The 12,324-nt window shown below is 44.3% G+C and overlaps 1 non-coding gene across 1 annotated transcript; it reads left to right on the top strand.

Annotated features, from left to right (window-relative positions):
- The first annotated feature begins 6,128 nt into the window (after positions 1-6,128).
- On the top strand, positions 6,129-6,201 carry TRNAF-GAA (transfer RNA phenylalanine (anticodon GAA)). Its single transcript has one exon. It is a non-coding gene; the product is annotated as a tRNA-Phe (tRNA).
- The last annotated feature ends 6,123 nt before the right edge of the window (positions 6,202-12,324 follow it).

The raw sequence follows: 12,324 nt of genomic DNA, 5'->3' as shown, positions 1-12,324 counted from the left end.
TTCATGCTTTTTTGTAAAGTAAATTCTTGTCTGCATTACCTTCCACTTCCCCTTGAACACAGATGTCAGTAGTCAGATGACATTGCTTACCTACTCATGCCAAATACGTCTGGGTAATATAGTGCTAGTCCATTCGGAGTTAAAAAAAAAAGAAATGACCTAACCTGGATCCCAAAAGTGCTATTTACCCATTGCACCAGTTAACTGCGGAATGATACAGGACTCCCTAAAACATATCTCTACCATATGAGGTTAAAAATCAATGTCCGGCATCTATTTTGTTAAATGGTTCAAATTAAAGTATGAAGACCCTAGATATCAGAAGGCTGAAATAGCTCAGTTGGGAGAGCATTAGACTGAAAATCTAAAGGTCCCTGGTTCAATACCGGGTTTCGGCACAGATGAGAGGTTCCTTGCTTCAAACAAAATAGTTCTTTGAATCAGCTGTAGTACTTTTTCTCTATTCATCAAATTTTTTCCAACTGATCTACAACACAATCAATTTAACATAGACTTTGCTTTATGTCCTCCTTCTAAACTTGCTTCCACCTCTCTTACCTTCAGGTTTGGCAATGAATATTAACCATTTCATGCTTTTTTGTAAAGTAAACTCTTGCCTGCATTACCTTCCACTTCCCCTTGAACACAGATGCAGATGTCAGTAGTCAGATGACATTGCTTACCTACTCATGCCAAATACGTCTGGGTAATATAGTGATAGTCCATTCGGAGTTAAAAAAAAAAAATGACCTAACCTGGATCCCAAAAATATTATTTACCCATTGCACCAGTTAACTGCTGAATGATACAGGACTCCTTAAAATATATCTCTAACATATAAGGTCAAATATCCAGGTCATGCATCTATTTAGTTAAATGGTTAAAATCAAAGTATGAAGACTACAGCTAGCAGCAGGCCGAAATAGCTCAGTTTTGAGAGCGTTAGACTGAATATCTAAAGGTCCCTGGTTCAACCCCGGTTTTCGGCAATGTTGAGAGGTTTCTTGTTTCTCACAAAGTAAGTCTTGTAATCAGCTGTAGTACTTTTTTCTCTATCAACATCTACAAAATGATCAATTCAACATAGACGTTGCTTTCTGTCCTCCTTTTAAACTTTCTTCCACCTATCTTGCCTTCAGGTTTGACTATGAATGTTTCCCATTTCGTCCTTTTTTGTAAAGTAAACTCTTGTCTGCATCACATTCCACTTCCCCTTGAACACAGATGTCAGTAGTCAGATGACATTGCTTACCTACTCATGCCAAATATATCTGGGTAATATAGTGCTAGTCCATTCAGAGTTAAAAAAACAACTACCTAACCTGGATCCCAAAAATGCTATTTACCCATTGCACCAATTAACTGCGGAATGATACAGGACTCCTTAAAACATATCTCTACCATATGAGGTTAAAAATCCAGGTCCTGCATCTATTTTGTTAAATGGTTCAAATTAAAGTATGAAGACCCCAACTATCAGAAGGCTGAAATAGCTCAGTTGGGAGAGCGTTAGACTGAAGATCTAAAGGTCCCTGGTTCAATCCCGGGTTTCGGCACAGTTGAGAGGTTCCTTGCTTCTAACAAAATAGGTCTTGGAATCAGCTGTAGCACTTTTTCTCTATTCATCAAAGTTTTCCAACTGATCTACAACACAATCAATTTAACATAGACTTTGCTTTATGTCCTCCTTCTAAACTTGCTTCCACCTCTCTTACCTTCAGGTTTGACAATGTATATTTCCCATTTCATGCTTTTTTGTAAAGTAAACTCTTGTCTGCATTACCTTCCACTTCCCCTTGAACACAGATGTCAGTAGTCAGATGACATTGCTTACCTACTCATGCCAAATACGTCTGGGTAATATAGTGCTAGTCCATTCGGAGTTAAAAAAAAAAAATGACCTAACCTGGATCCCAAAAATATTATTTACCCATTGCACCAGCTAATTGCGGAATGATACAGGACTCCCTAAAACATATCTCTACCATATGAGGTTAAAAATCCAGGTCCTGCATCTATTTCGTTAAATAGTTTAAATTAAAGTATGAAGACCACAGCAATAAGCAGGCCGAAATAGCTCAGTTGGGAGAGGGTTAGACTGAAGATCTCAAGGTCCCTGGTTCAATCCTGGGTTTCGGCACAGTTGAGAGGTTCCTTGCTTCTAACAAAATAGGTCTTGGAATCAGCTGTAGTACTTTTTTCTCTATCAACATTTTTATCAACTGATCTACAAAATGATCAATTCAACATAGACTTTGCTTTCTGTCCTCCTTTTAAACTTTCTTCCACCTATCTTGCCTTCAGGTTTGACTATGAATGTTTCCCATTTAGTCCTTTTTTGTAAAGTAAACTCTTGTCTGCATCACATTTCACTTCCCCTTGAACACAGATGTCAGTAGTCAGATGACATTGCTTACCTACTCATGCCAAATATATCTGGGTAATATAGTGCTAGTCCATTCAGAGTTAAAAAAACAACTACCTAACCTGCATCCCAAAAATGCTATTTACCCATTGCACCAGTTAACTGCGGAATGATACAGGACTCCTTAAAACATATCTCTACCATATGAGGTTAAAAATCCAGGTCCTGCATCTATTTTGTTAAATGGTTCAAATTAAAGTATGAAGACCCAGGCTATAAGAAGGCCGAAATAGCTCAGTTGGGAGAGTGTTAGACTGAAGATCTAAAGGTCCCTGGTTCAATCCCGGGTTTCAGCACAGTTGAGAGGTTCCTTGCTTCTAACAAAATAGGTCTTGGAATCAGCTGTAGTACTTTTTTCTCTATTAACATTTTTATCAACTGATCTACAAAATGATCAATTCAACATAGACTTTGCTTTCTGTCCTCCTTTTAAACTTTCTTCCACCTATCTTGTCTTCAGGTTTGACTATGAATGTTTCCCATTTCGTCCTTTTTTGTAAAGGAAACTCTTGTCTGCATCACATTCCACTTCCCCTTGAACACAGATGTCAGTAGTCAGATGACATTGCTTACCTACTCATGCCAAATACGTCTGGGTAATATAGTGCTAGTCCATTCGGAGTTAAAAAAAAATGACCTAACCTGGATCACAAAAATATTATTTACCCATTGCACCAGTTAACTGCTGAATGATGCAGGACTCCTTAAAACATATCTCTAACATATAAGGTCAAATATCCAGGTCATGCATCTATTTAGTTAAATGGTTCAAATCAAAGTATGAAGACTACAGCTAGCAGCAGGCCAAAATAGCTCAGTTGGGAGAGCGTTAGACTAAAGGTGCCTGGTTCAATCCCGGGTTTCGGCACAGTTGAGAGGTTCCTTGCTTCTAACAAAATAGGTCTTGGAATCAGCTGTAGTACTGTTTTCTCTATCAACATTTTTATCAACTGATCTACAACACAATCAATTTAACATAGACTTTGCTTTATGTCCTCCTTCTAAACTTGCTTCCAGCTCTCTTACCTTCAGGTTTGACAATGAATATTTCCCATTTCATGATTTTTGTAAAGTAAACTCTTGTCTGCATTACCTTCCACTTCCCCTGGAACACAGACGTCAGTAGTCAGATGACATTGCTTACCTACTCATGCCAAATACGTCTGGGTAATATAGTGCTAGTCCTTTCGGAGTAAAAAAAAAAAAAAATTACCTAACCTGGATCCCAAAAATATTATTTACCCATTGCACCAGTTAACTGCTGAATGATACAGGACTCCTTAAAACATATCTCTAACATATAAGGTCAAATATCCAGGTCATGCATCTATTTAGTTAAATGGTTCAAATCAAAGTATGAAGACTACAGATAGCAGCAGGCCAAAATAGCTCAGTTGGGAGGGCGTTAGACTGAAGATCTAAAGGTCCCTGGTTCAATCCCGGGTTTCGGCACAGTTGAGAGGTTCCTTGCTTCTAACAAAATAGGTCTTGAAATCAGCTGTAGTACTTTTTTCTCTATCAACATTTTTATCAACTGATCTACAACACAATCAATTTAACATAGACTTTGCTTTATGTCCTCCTTCTAAACTTGCTTCCACCTCTCTTACCTTCAGGTTTGACAATGAATATTTCCCATTTCATGATTTTTGTAAAGTAAACTCTTGTCTGCATCACATTCCACTTCCCCTTGAACACAGATGTCAGTAGTCAGATGACATTGCTTACCTACTCATGCCAAATATATCTGGGTAATATAGTGCTAGTCCATTCAGAGTTAAAAAAACAACTACCTAACCTGGATCCCAAAAATGCTATTTCCCCATTGCACCAGTTAACTGGGGAATGATACAGGACTCCTTAAAACATATCTCTACCATATGAGGTTAAAAATCCAGGTCCTGCATCTATTTTGTTAAATGGTTTAAATTAAAGTATGAAGACCACAGATATAAGCAGGCCGAAAAAGCTCAGTTGGGAGAGCGTTAGACTGAAGATCTAAAGGTCCCTGGTTCAATCCCGGGTTTCGGCACAGTTGAGAGGTTCCTTGCTTCTAACAAAATAGGTTTTGGAATCAGCTGTAGTACTTTTTTCTCTATCAACATTTTCATCAACTGATCTACAAAATGATCAATTCAACATAGACTTTGCTTTCTGTCCACCTTTTAAACTTTCTTCCACCTATCTTGCCTTCAGGTTTGACTATGAATGTTTCCCTTTTCGTCCTTTTTTGTAAAGTAAACTCTTGTCTGCATCACATTCCACTTCCCCTTGAACACAGATGTCAGTAGTCAGATGACATTGCTTACCTACTCATGACAAATATATCTGGGTAATATAGTGCTAGTCCATTCAGAGTTAAAAAAACAACTACCTAACCTGGATCCCAAAAATGCTATTTACCCATTGCACCAGTTAACTGCGGAATGATACAGGACTCCTTAAAACATATCTCTACCATATGAGGTTAAAAATCCAGGTCCTGCATCTATTTTGTTAAATGGTTCAAATTAAAGTATGAAGACCCCAGCTATCAGAAGGCCGAAATAGCTCAGTTGGGAGAGTGTTAGACTGAAGATCTAAAGGTCCCTGGTTCAATCCTGGGTTTTGGCACAGATGAGATGTTCCTTGCTTCTAACAAAATAGGTCTTGGAATCAGCTGTAGTACTTTTTCTCTATTCATCAAATTTTTTCCAACTGATCTACAACACAATCAATTTAACATAGACTTTGCTTTATGTCCTCCTTCTAAACTTGCTTCCACCTCTCTTACCTTCAGGTTTGACAATGAATATTTCCCATTTCATGCTTTTTTGTAAAGTACACTCTTGTCATCATTACCTTCCACTTCCCCTTGAACACAGATGTCAGTATTCAGATGACATTGCTTACCTACTCATGCCAAATACATCTGGGTAATATAGTGCTAGTCTATTCGGAGTTAAAAAAAAATGACCTAACCTGGATCCCAAAAATATTATTTACCCATTGCACCAGTTAACTGCTGAATGATACAGGACTCCTTAAAACATATCTCTAACATATAAGGTCAAATATCCAGGTCATGCATCTATTTAGTTAAATGGTTCAAAGCAAAGTATGAAGACTACAGCTAGCAGCAGGCCGAAATAGCTCAGTTAGGAGAGCGTTAGACTGAAGATCTAAAGGTCCCTGGTTCAATCCCGGTTTTCAGCAATGTTGAGAGGTTTCTTGTTTCTCACAAAGTAAGTCTTGTAATCAGCTGTAGTACTTTTTTCTCTATCAACATTTTTATCAACTGATCTACAAAATGATCAATTCAACATAGACGTTGCTTTCTGTCCTCCTTTTAAACTTTCTTCCACCTATCTTGCCTTCAGGTTTGACTATGAATGTTTCCCATTTCGTCCTTTTTTGTAAAGCAAACTCTTGTCTGCATCACATTCCACTTCCCCTTGAACACAGATGTCAGTAGTCAGATGACATTGCTTACCTACTCATGCCAAATATATCTGGGTAATATAGTGCTAGTCCATTCAGAGTTAAAAAAACAACTACCTAACCTGGATCCCAAAAATGCTATTTACCCATTGCACCAGTTAACTGGGGAATGATACAGGACTCCTTAAAACATATCTCTACCATATGAGGTTAAAAATCCAGGTCCTGCATCTATTTTGTTAAATGGTTCAAATTAAAGTATGAAGACCCCAGTTATCAGAAGGCCGAAATAGCTCAGTTGGGAGAGCGTTAGACTGAAGATCTAAAGGTCCCTGGTTCAATCCCGGGTTTCGGCACAGTTGAGAGGTTCCTTGCTTCTAACAGAATAGGCTGTAGTACTTTTTCTCTATTCATCAAATTTTTTCCAACTGATCTACAACACAATCAATTTAACATAGACTTTGCTTTATGTCCTCCTTCTAAACTTTCTTCCACCTCTCTTACCTTCAGGTTTGACAATGAATATTTCCCATTTCATGCTTATTTGTAAAGTAAACTCTTGTCTGCATTACCTTCCACTTCCCCTTGAACACAGATGTCAGTAGTCAGATGACATTGCTTACCTACTCATGCCAAATATATCTTGGTAATATAGTGCTAGTCTATTCAGCGTTAAAAAAACAACTACCTAACCTGGATCCCAAAAATGCTATTTACCTATTGCACCAGTTAATTGCGGAATGATACAGGACTCCTTAAAACATATCTCTACCATATGAGGTTAAAAATCCAGGTCCTGCATCTATTTTGTTAAATGGTTTAAATTAAAGTATGAAGACCACAGATATAAGCAGGCCGAAATAGCTTAGTTGGGAGAGCATTAGACTGAAGATCTAAAGGTCCCTGGTTCAATCCTGGAAAGGGGCGACCACTCGGTCCCCCCGAACGTATGGCAGAGTGCCTCGATCCCCCCGGGAAGACATTTTTGGGCGGGAGGCGCGTCTCGGCTGGTATGCCCGAAGCGGCGTAGCCGGGGCGCGCTTTTTCCCGCCCTTGAGTGGGCTGGCCTAGACACGGACGCCGCCGGCCACGCCCTCGGGGCAGGCAGGGGCGGGTTTACGCCCGCCCTGAAGATGGATAAAAGAGACGCAAGACCAGAAGACATCCTCTTGTTCCTGTGCTCTGAAGCTGCACCTCCCCGCTGCACGTGAGCTCGAGACGGAACGAAGAGCCAATTTTGAGCGTTTTAATCGTTCTTGTTTGTTTTTCAGTTACTTTGTTGGAGAATGCCGAAGAAGGTTGGAAAGCGCATGAATACCGACCAGATGCTGCGTGTTCTCATGAAGGAGATGTCCGAGCTAAGGAAGCAGGTGGACATGAATGAGGAAAGGGGTCCAAAACGTCCTTTGGCGGGAGCAGCCCCGGGAGGGAAAAACAAGAGGCCCAGGAGGGGGGCAGCGGGAGAGGAGATCCCCGGTTCCAGTGCTCCGCTCGAGGCTCCAACTCCCGTGCCAGAGGAGGGGAATCCGATCACCCCCGTGTCCGAGGATGATATGCCGCCCGAGTTGGCAGCACAATTGGCAGCGTGGTTGGGAAACGGTAACGAGGGCGCCACGGCTGTCGAAGCGCAGGAGCTGATTAAGCAATTGCGTGAGAAGCGGGAAGCAGCCAAGGTGCCTGTGCCGGCTGCAGTGGGGGACAAGACACCAGGGACGGTTGCGACCACAGAGGCAGCGTCAGGTGCAGGTAAGCGGCCATTGCCGATCGCGAGGGATGAGTCAACACCCTCTCGGAGAGAAAAGTTGGGGCAACATGTTCCTTTGGCAATTAAGGAAAAGATTTGGGCGGGGGAGTATGTGAACATTTTTTCGTTACTTGTTGATCATTATGAGGTGGAGCATGTAAAGAGTCAGAAGGACCTAATGCATCCGAGTGTTTGGCGCGCAAAAATGGCCGCCTTTAAAGTGAATGAGAATATCGCCAATTGGGGCAATGCCTGGGGAATCTTTACATCAATCCTGGGCGAACGTAGGCCTGAGTTGCTTTCCGAGTTTCCAATCTACCAATCACGAATCATGGGGTACTCGACATCGCACCAGGGGAATCATTGGTTTTGTTACGATAATATGTTCAGAAAGGAAAAGGAACATAATAAAAGTTTAACCTGGGATTGTTATGATGCCTTGACCTGGGATAAAATGAAGGAGTCAGGGATGTTAAAAATGCCATTGGTGGGAAGTAATGTGGGTGAATCCTCCCGACAATATGCGGGGACGCCCTTTCGATCAGGTTCGGGGGCCGACGATCACTCCAAACCTACCGGCAATACCGGAAGGAAGGGTTTCTGTTTTAATTACAACAGAGGAAAATGTACGAGACCGCAGGGATCGTGTAAATTCAAACATGAATGTAGTGGTTGTGGGTCGTCCCATCCTGAGGCCTCGTGCAGAGCCAGAACGGGTGATAACGGGGGGAGAGGAGGTGCCAAACAGGTCTAATATAGTCCGAGGGGCGCCTTTACCCACTCCCATTGATACCCTGGCAATGATCCCTTGGCTCAATGATTACCCGGATCGTACTTCTGCTGGGGTGCTGCGAAACGGTTTTTCGTATGGTTTCCGCATCCCGGTAGGGGACTTTCAGGGTGTGGATAAGTGTAAAAACCAACTTTCCGTCTTGCAGCATACAACCGTAGTACAGGAAAAGATCCGAAAAGAGGTGACTCGAGGTCGGGTCGCTGGCCCGTTTAGTGTACCCCCAGTCCAGAATTTTGTTTGTTCTCCCTTAGGGGTAGTCCCCAAGAAAGACCCTGGAGAGTTCCGACTAATTCATAACTTATCAGCTCCACGAGGTCTTTCCGTAAATGAGGCAATCGATCCAGAAGTGTGTTCGGTGCGGTACGCATCCTTCGATGAGGCCGTAGCCATTTTGAATCGCCTGGGGCCCGGGGCGCTGATGGCGAAGTCAGATATCGAGTCAGCGTTCCGATTGCTCCCGGTACACCCAGACGACCAGCGTCTCCTAGGTTTCATGTTTCAGGGTTGTTATTACATGGATAGGTGTATGCCAATGGGGTGTTCTATATCCTGTGCTTATTTCGAGAAATTCAGTTGTTTTCTACAGTGGGTTTTCACAAAGAAAACGGGTTTCCAAGATGTAATGCACTACCTTGATGATTTCTTATTTCTTGGGGCAGCCGGGGGTCTTGAATGTGGCCGGGCCTTGGCCGAATTTTGTGTGTTGATGAAACAGTTAGGCGTGCCATTGGCGCCGGGTAAAACAGTGGGTCCTACGACTTGCCTCGAGTTTCTGGGGATCGAGTTGGACTCCATTGAGGGGTGTTTCCGTTTGCCAGCCGAGAAAGTGTTGAAGTTCAGGGCTGCGCTGCAACTGTGTATAGATGCATCAAAAGTTACGCTGCAACAATTACAGCAAGTGGTGGGACAGTTGAATTTTGCCCTGAGGGTGATACCAATGGCCCGCCCCTTTTCCCGTTCAATTGCCCAAGCGATGGTCGGCCTTAAAGAAGGCCATCATCGCACGAGACTATCGGCCGAGATCCGCCAGGACATGCGTATTTGGTTAGCATTCTTGGCGGATTTCAATGGTAGAATTGTCTGGAACAAACCAGCCGTGTCTTCTGAGGAGCTGGGGCTATGGACAGATTCGGCGGGAAGCATAGGTTTTGGCGCCATTTTCGGCACAAAATGGTCGGCACAAAGATGGCCGACTTGGTGGCATGAGAAGGGTCTGAGGAGTAATATTGCTTTCCTCGAACTGTTTCCCATCTTGGTGGCCTTGAGAACATGGCCCGATGGGTTCAAAAATCACTCGGTCATAGTTTGGTCGGACAATATGACTGTGGTCGAGTGCATCAATAGTCAGGCAGCACGTTGTAAACTGATCTTAAGACTGCTTAAAGAAATTGTTTTACTATGTATGCAATTGAACGTGCTATTCAGAGCAAAACACGTGCCAGGGGTGATGAATCAGGCAGCTGACGCACTGTCTCGTTTTCAAATGCAGGCTTTTTCGGGTTTCCTTCCCTCAGCGGACCCGGAGCCGGCACCCTTTACCGAAGCTCTCTGGTCTCTCGGTGCCCCGAACTTCGTCACCTCGTGGGAGAGAGTCTAGCACCAAGGACGAGGAAGGCATATGAAGGGGCGTTTCGGGCCTATTTAGCCTTTTTGGGGAGTGATAGAGAGCGACTTTGGGGTCATGAGGAATGGGTGGTGAATTTCCTGATGTCCTTACGTAGGGCTGGGAAATCGGTGGCTACGGCCCAGAGGCATCGTGCTGCCATTTCCTTTGTTGCCAGAGCACACGCTATCCAGGACCCAACAGCGTCCTTCGTTGTACAGAAAGCGCTGCGTGGGTGGCAACGCCTTGAGGGTCGCAGAGTAGATGAAAGGCGCCCGATAGGTTTGGATAGATTGTCCCAGTTGTTGGCTACACTTCCTGCCACATGTTCATCTCAGTTTGAGGCAGTGCTGTTCCGAGCCGCGTTTACGCTAGCATTTCACGGAGCAATGCGGGTAGGCGAACTAGTTGCAAGGAACAAACTGGATGTGGCGGGGGGTTTGTGCCGGGAACACGTTCAGATCAGGGGAGAAACAATGACTGTCTCCTTTGTAAGGTCTAAGACTGACCAGGATGGGATGGGTGACTGCGTCATCATACGCAGGATTCCTGGGTCCTCCATATGTCCGGTAAAGTGTTTAGAGGATTACCTAGCACGAAGGGTGGCATCATGGGGGGGGACTTTGTTAAGACACGCGGACGCCACCCCACTGACGAAATTTCAGTTTCAGCGGGTGCTTGCGATGTCAGTTGCCGCTGCGGGCTTGAACCCGGGCGAATTTGGGACCCATTCCTTTCGGATAGGGGCTGCTACGGAAGCTACAGCCAGGGGTCTTAATGTTGAGCAAGTGAAACGAATGGGGCGTTGGTCCTCCAATTGTTATAAAAGATATGTGCGGTTGCACATGTTGTGAAGCTGTAATTATGTACTCTGTACTCACGCTTCTTGTTTTTGTTTGGTTTCAGTTACGCAAGCCTACGAGGCGGGGCGGACTATGCAGTCGACCTTACACCGGGCCAGCGGTCAGACATCACCGGCTGTGAAAAAGGAGGTGTAGGTCGTGGGCCACTCATACGTGAGGCATGCCGCAGACGTATTCAAAGCAGGTGACATGATTCACGTAGCTGGGGAATACGGGTACAGGATGTCCTTCTACGGAAGGGGCGGTCTCTGTATTGACCAGTTTCAAACATTTTTTGAGGGTTTGTTAGGGCGGACAAGGTCACCGCCGTCTATAGTTATAGTGCATGTTGGGGGCAATGATTTGGTCACCATCGGTAGACGACTACTCCTGGAGGCAATGCTTTCCACTGTAAGTTGGTTGGCGAGGAGAGTTCCGGGGTGCACGATTGCATGGTCCCATTTGATTCCACGAAAGGTGTGGCGGGGGGCTATCTCTATACCTGCTTTGAATCACTCTGTTAGAAAGCTTAACAATAAAGTGAGTAGGTTGTTCCGTTCCAGGACATTGCATTCTATTTCTCATAGCTGTATTAATGATGACAGGATGTATTCGGGGGATGGTGTGCATTTGTCTTGGGAGGGGAATGAGTTGTTCTTAGGAGACTTCTTAGCATGGTTGAAATCTTTGAAACATGACCTTTAGGTAGGAGTTTTGTGGGGGGTCCGGATAGCCGGTCAACTATCCGGCCTGTGGCGGTAAGGTCATGATCGGTGAGCACTAATTGGAAGATCCCTATGAGTGGGCGTCACCCAACACGGATGGGAGCGCTCGGGGGAGGTGGCCTTTGGCCCCTCAACGGGGAGGCGGTCCCTTCTAAGGATGGGTCGCCGGAAGAAGAGGAAAGGCGGTCAAGGCCCCTTCCTGTGTAGGAGGGGTTACAGCCCCCTCCTGGGGAATTTCCCGGGGCCAGTGACATCTGCGACGGCAGATGCGGTAAGTTGTGTGGGGTTGGGGGGAGGTCTACGATACCTTCTAGATACCTCACACGAGTCTTCGAACGACCTTTAACTGGCGTCGAGTTGATAAGTGCCCCCGTCAAGACAAGGGAAATTGTAGTAGTTGCACGTGAGTACGCCTCAGTGCTGTCGCCCCTCCCAAGTGGGGGGGTATGTCTGGTTAGGGATCTTGACACCGGTTACGACCTTGCCGTTGGCCCTTAAACGTTAGGATGTACAATTTCAATATTTCAAGTAAATGTTTTGTAGGATGTTAGATCGGCTAGGAGAACCTCTGTATTAGAGAATCTGTTAAGGTTAGCCAAACATCGCAGTGTGGTATGAAATTGTACATTAATGTTTAAATGTTCTAATTTTTTGTTTTTAATAAATACGGCCGGGAGGGTCACTCCCTCCCACTTCCAAAAACGTCAAGAACCGTTTCCGGTTTCCCTCATTTGGGGATTGTGTTGAGAGGGGGTGGCGGGTATCTCAGCCA

The sequence above is a fragment of the Lissotriton vulgaris genome, chromosome 8, assembly GCF_964263255.1.
Source record: "Lissotriton vulgaris chromosome 8, aLisVul1.2, whole genome shotgun sequence".
Taxonomy (NCBI): domain Eukaryota; kingdom Metazoa; phylum Chordata; class Amphibia; order Caudata; family Salamandridae; genus Lissotriton; species Lissotriton vulgaris.
Note: the sequence above shows the minus strand (reverse complement) of the source record. Positions and strands in the feature narration are given on the sequence as shown.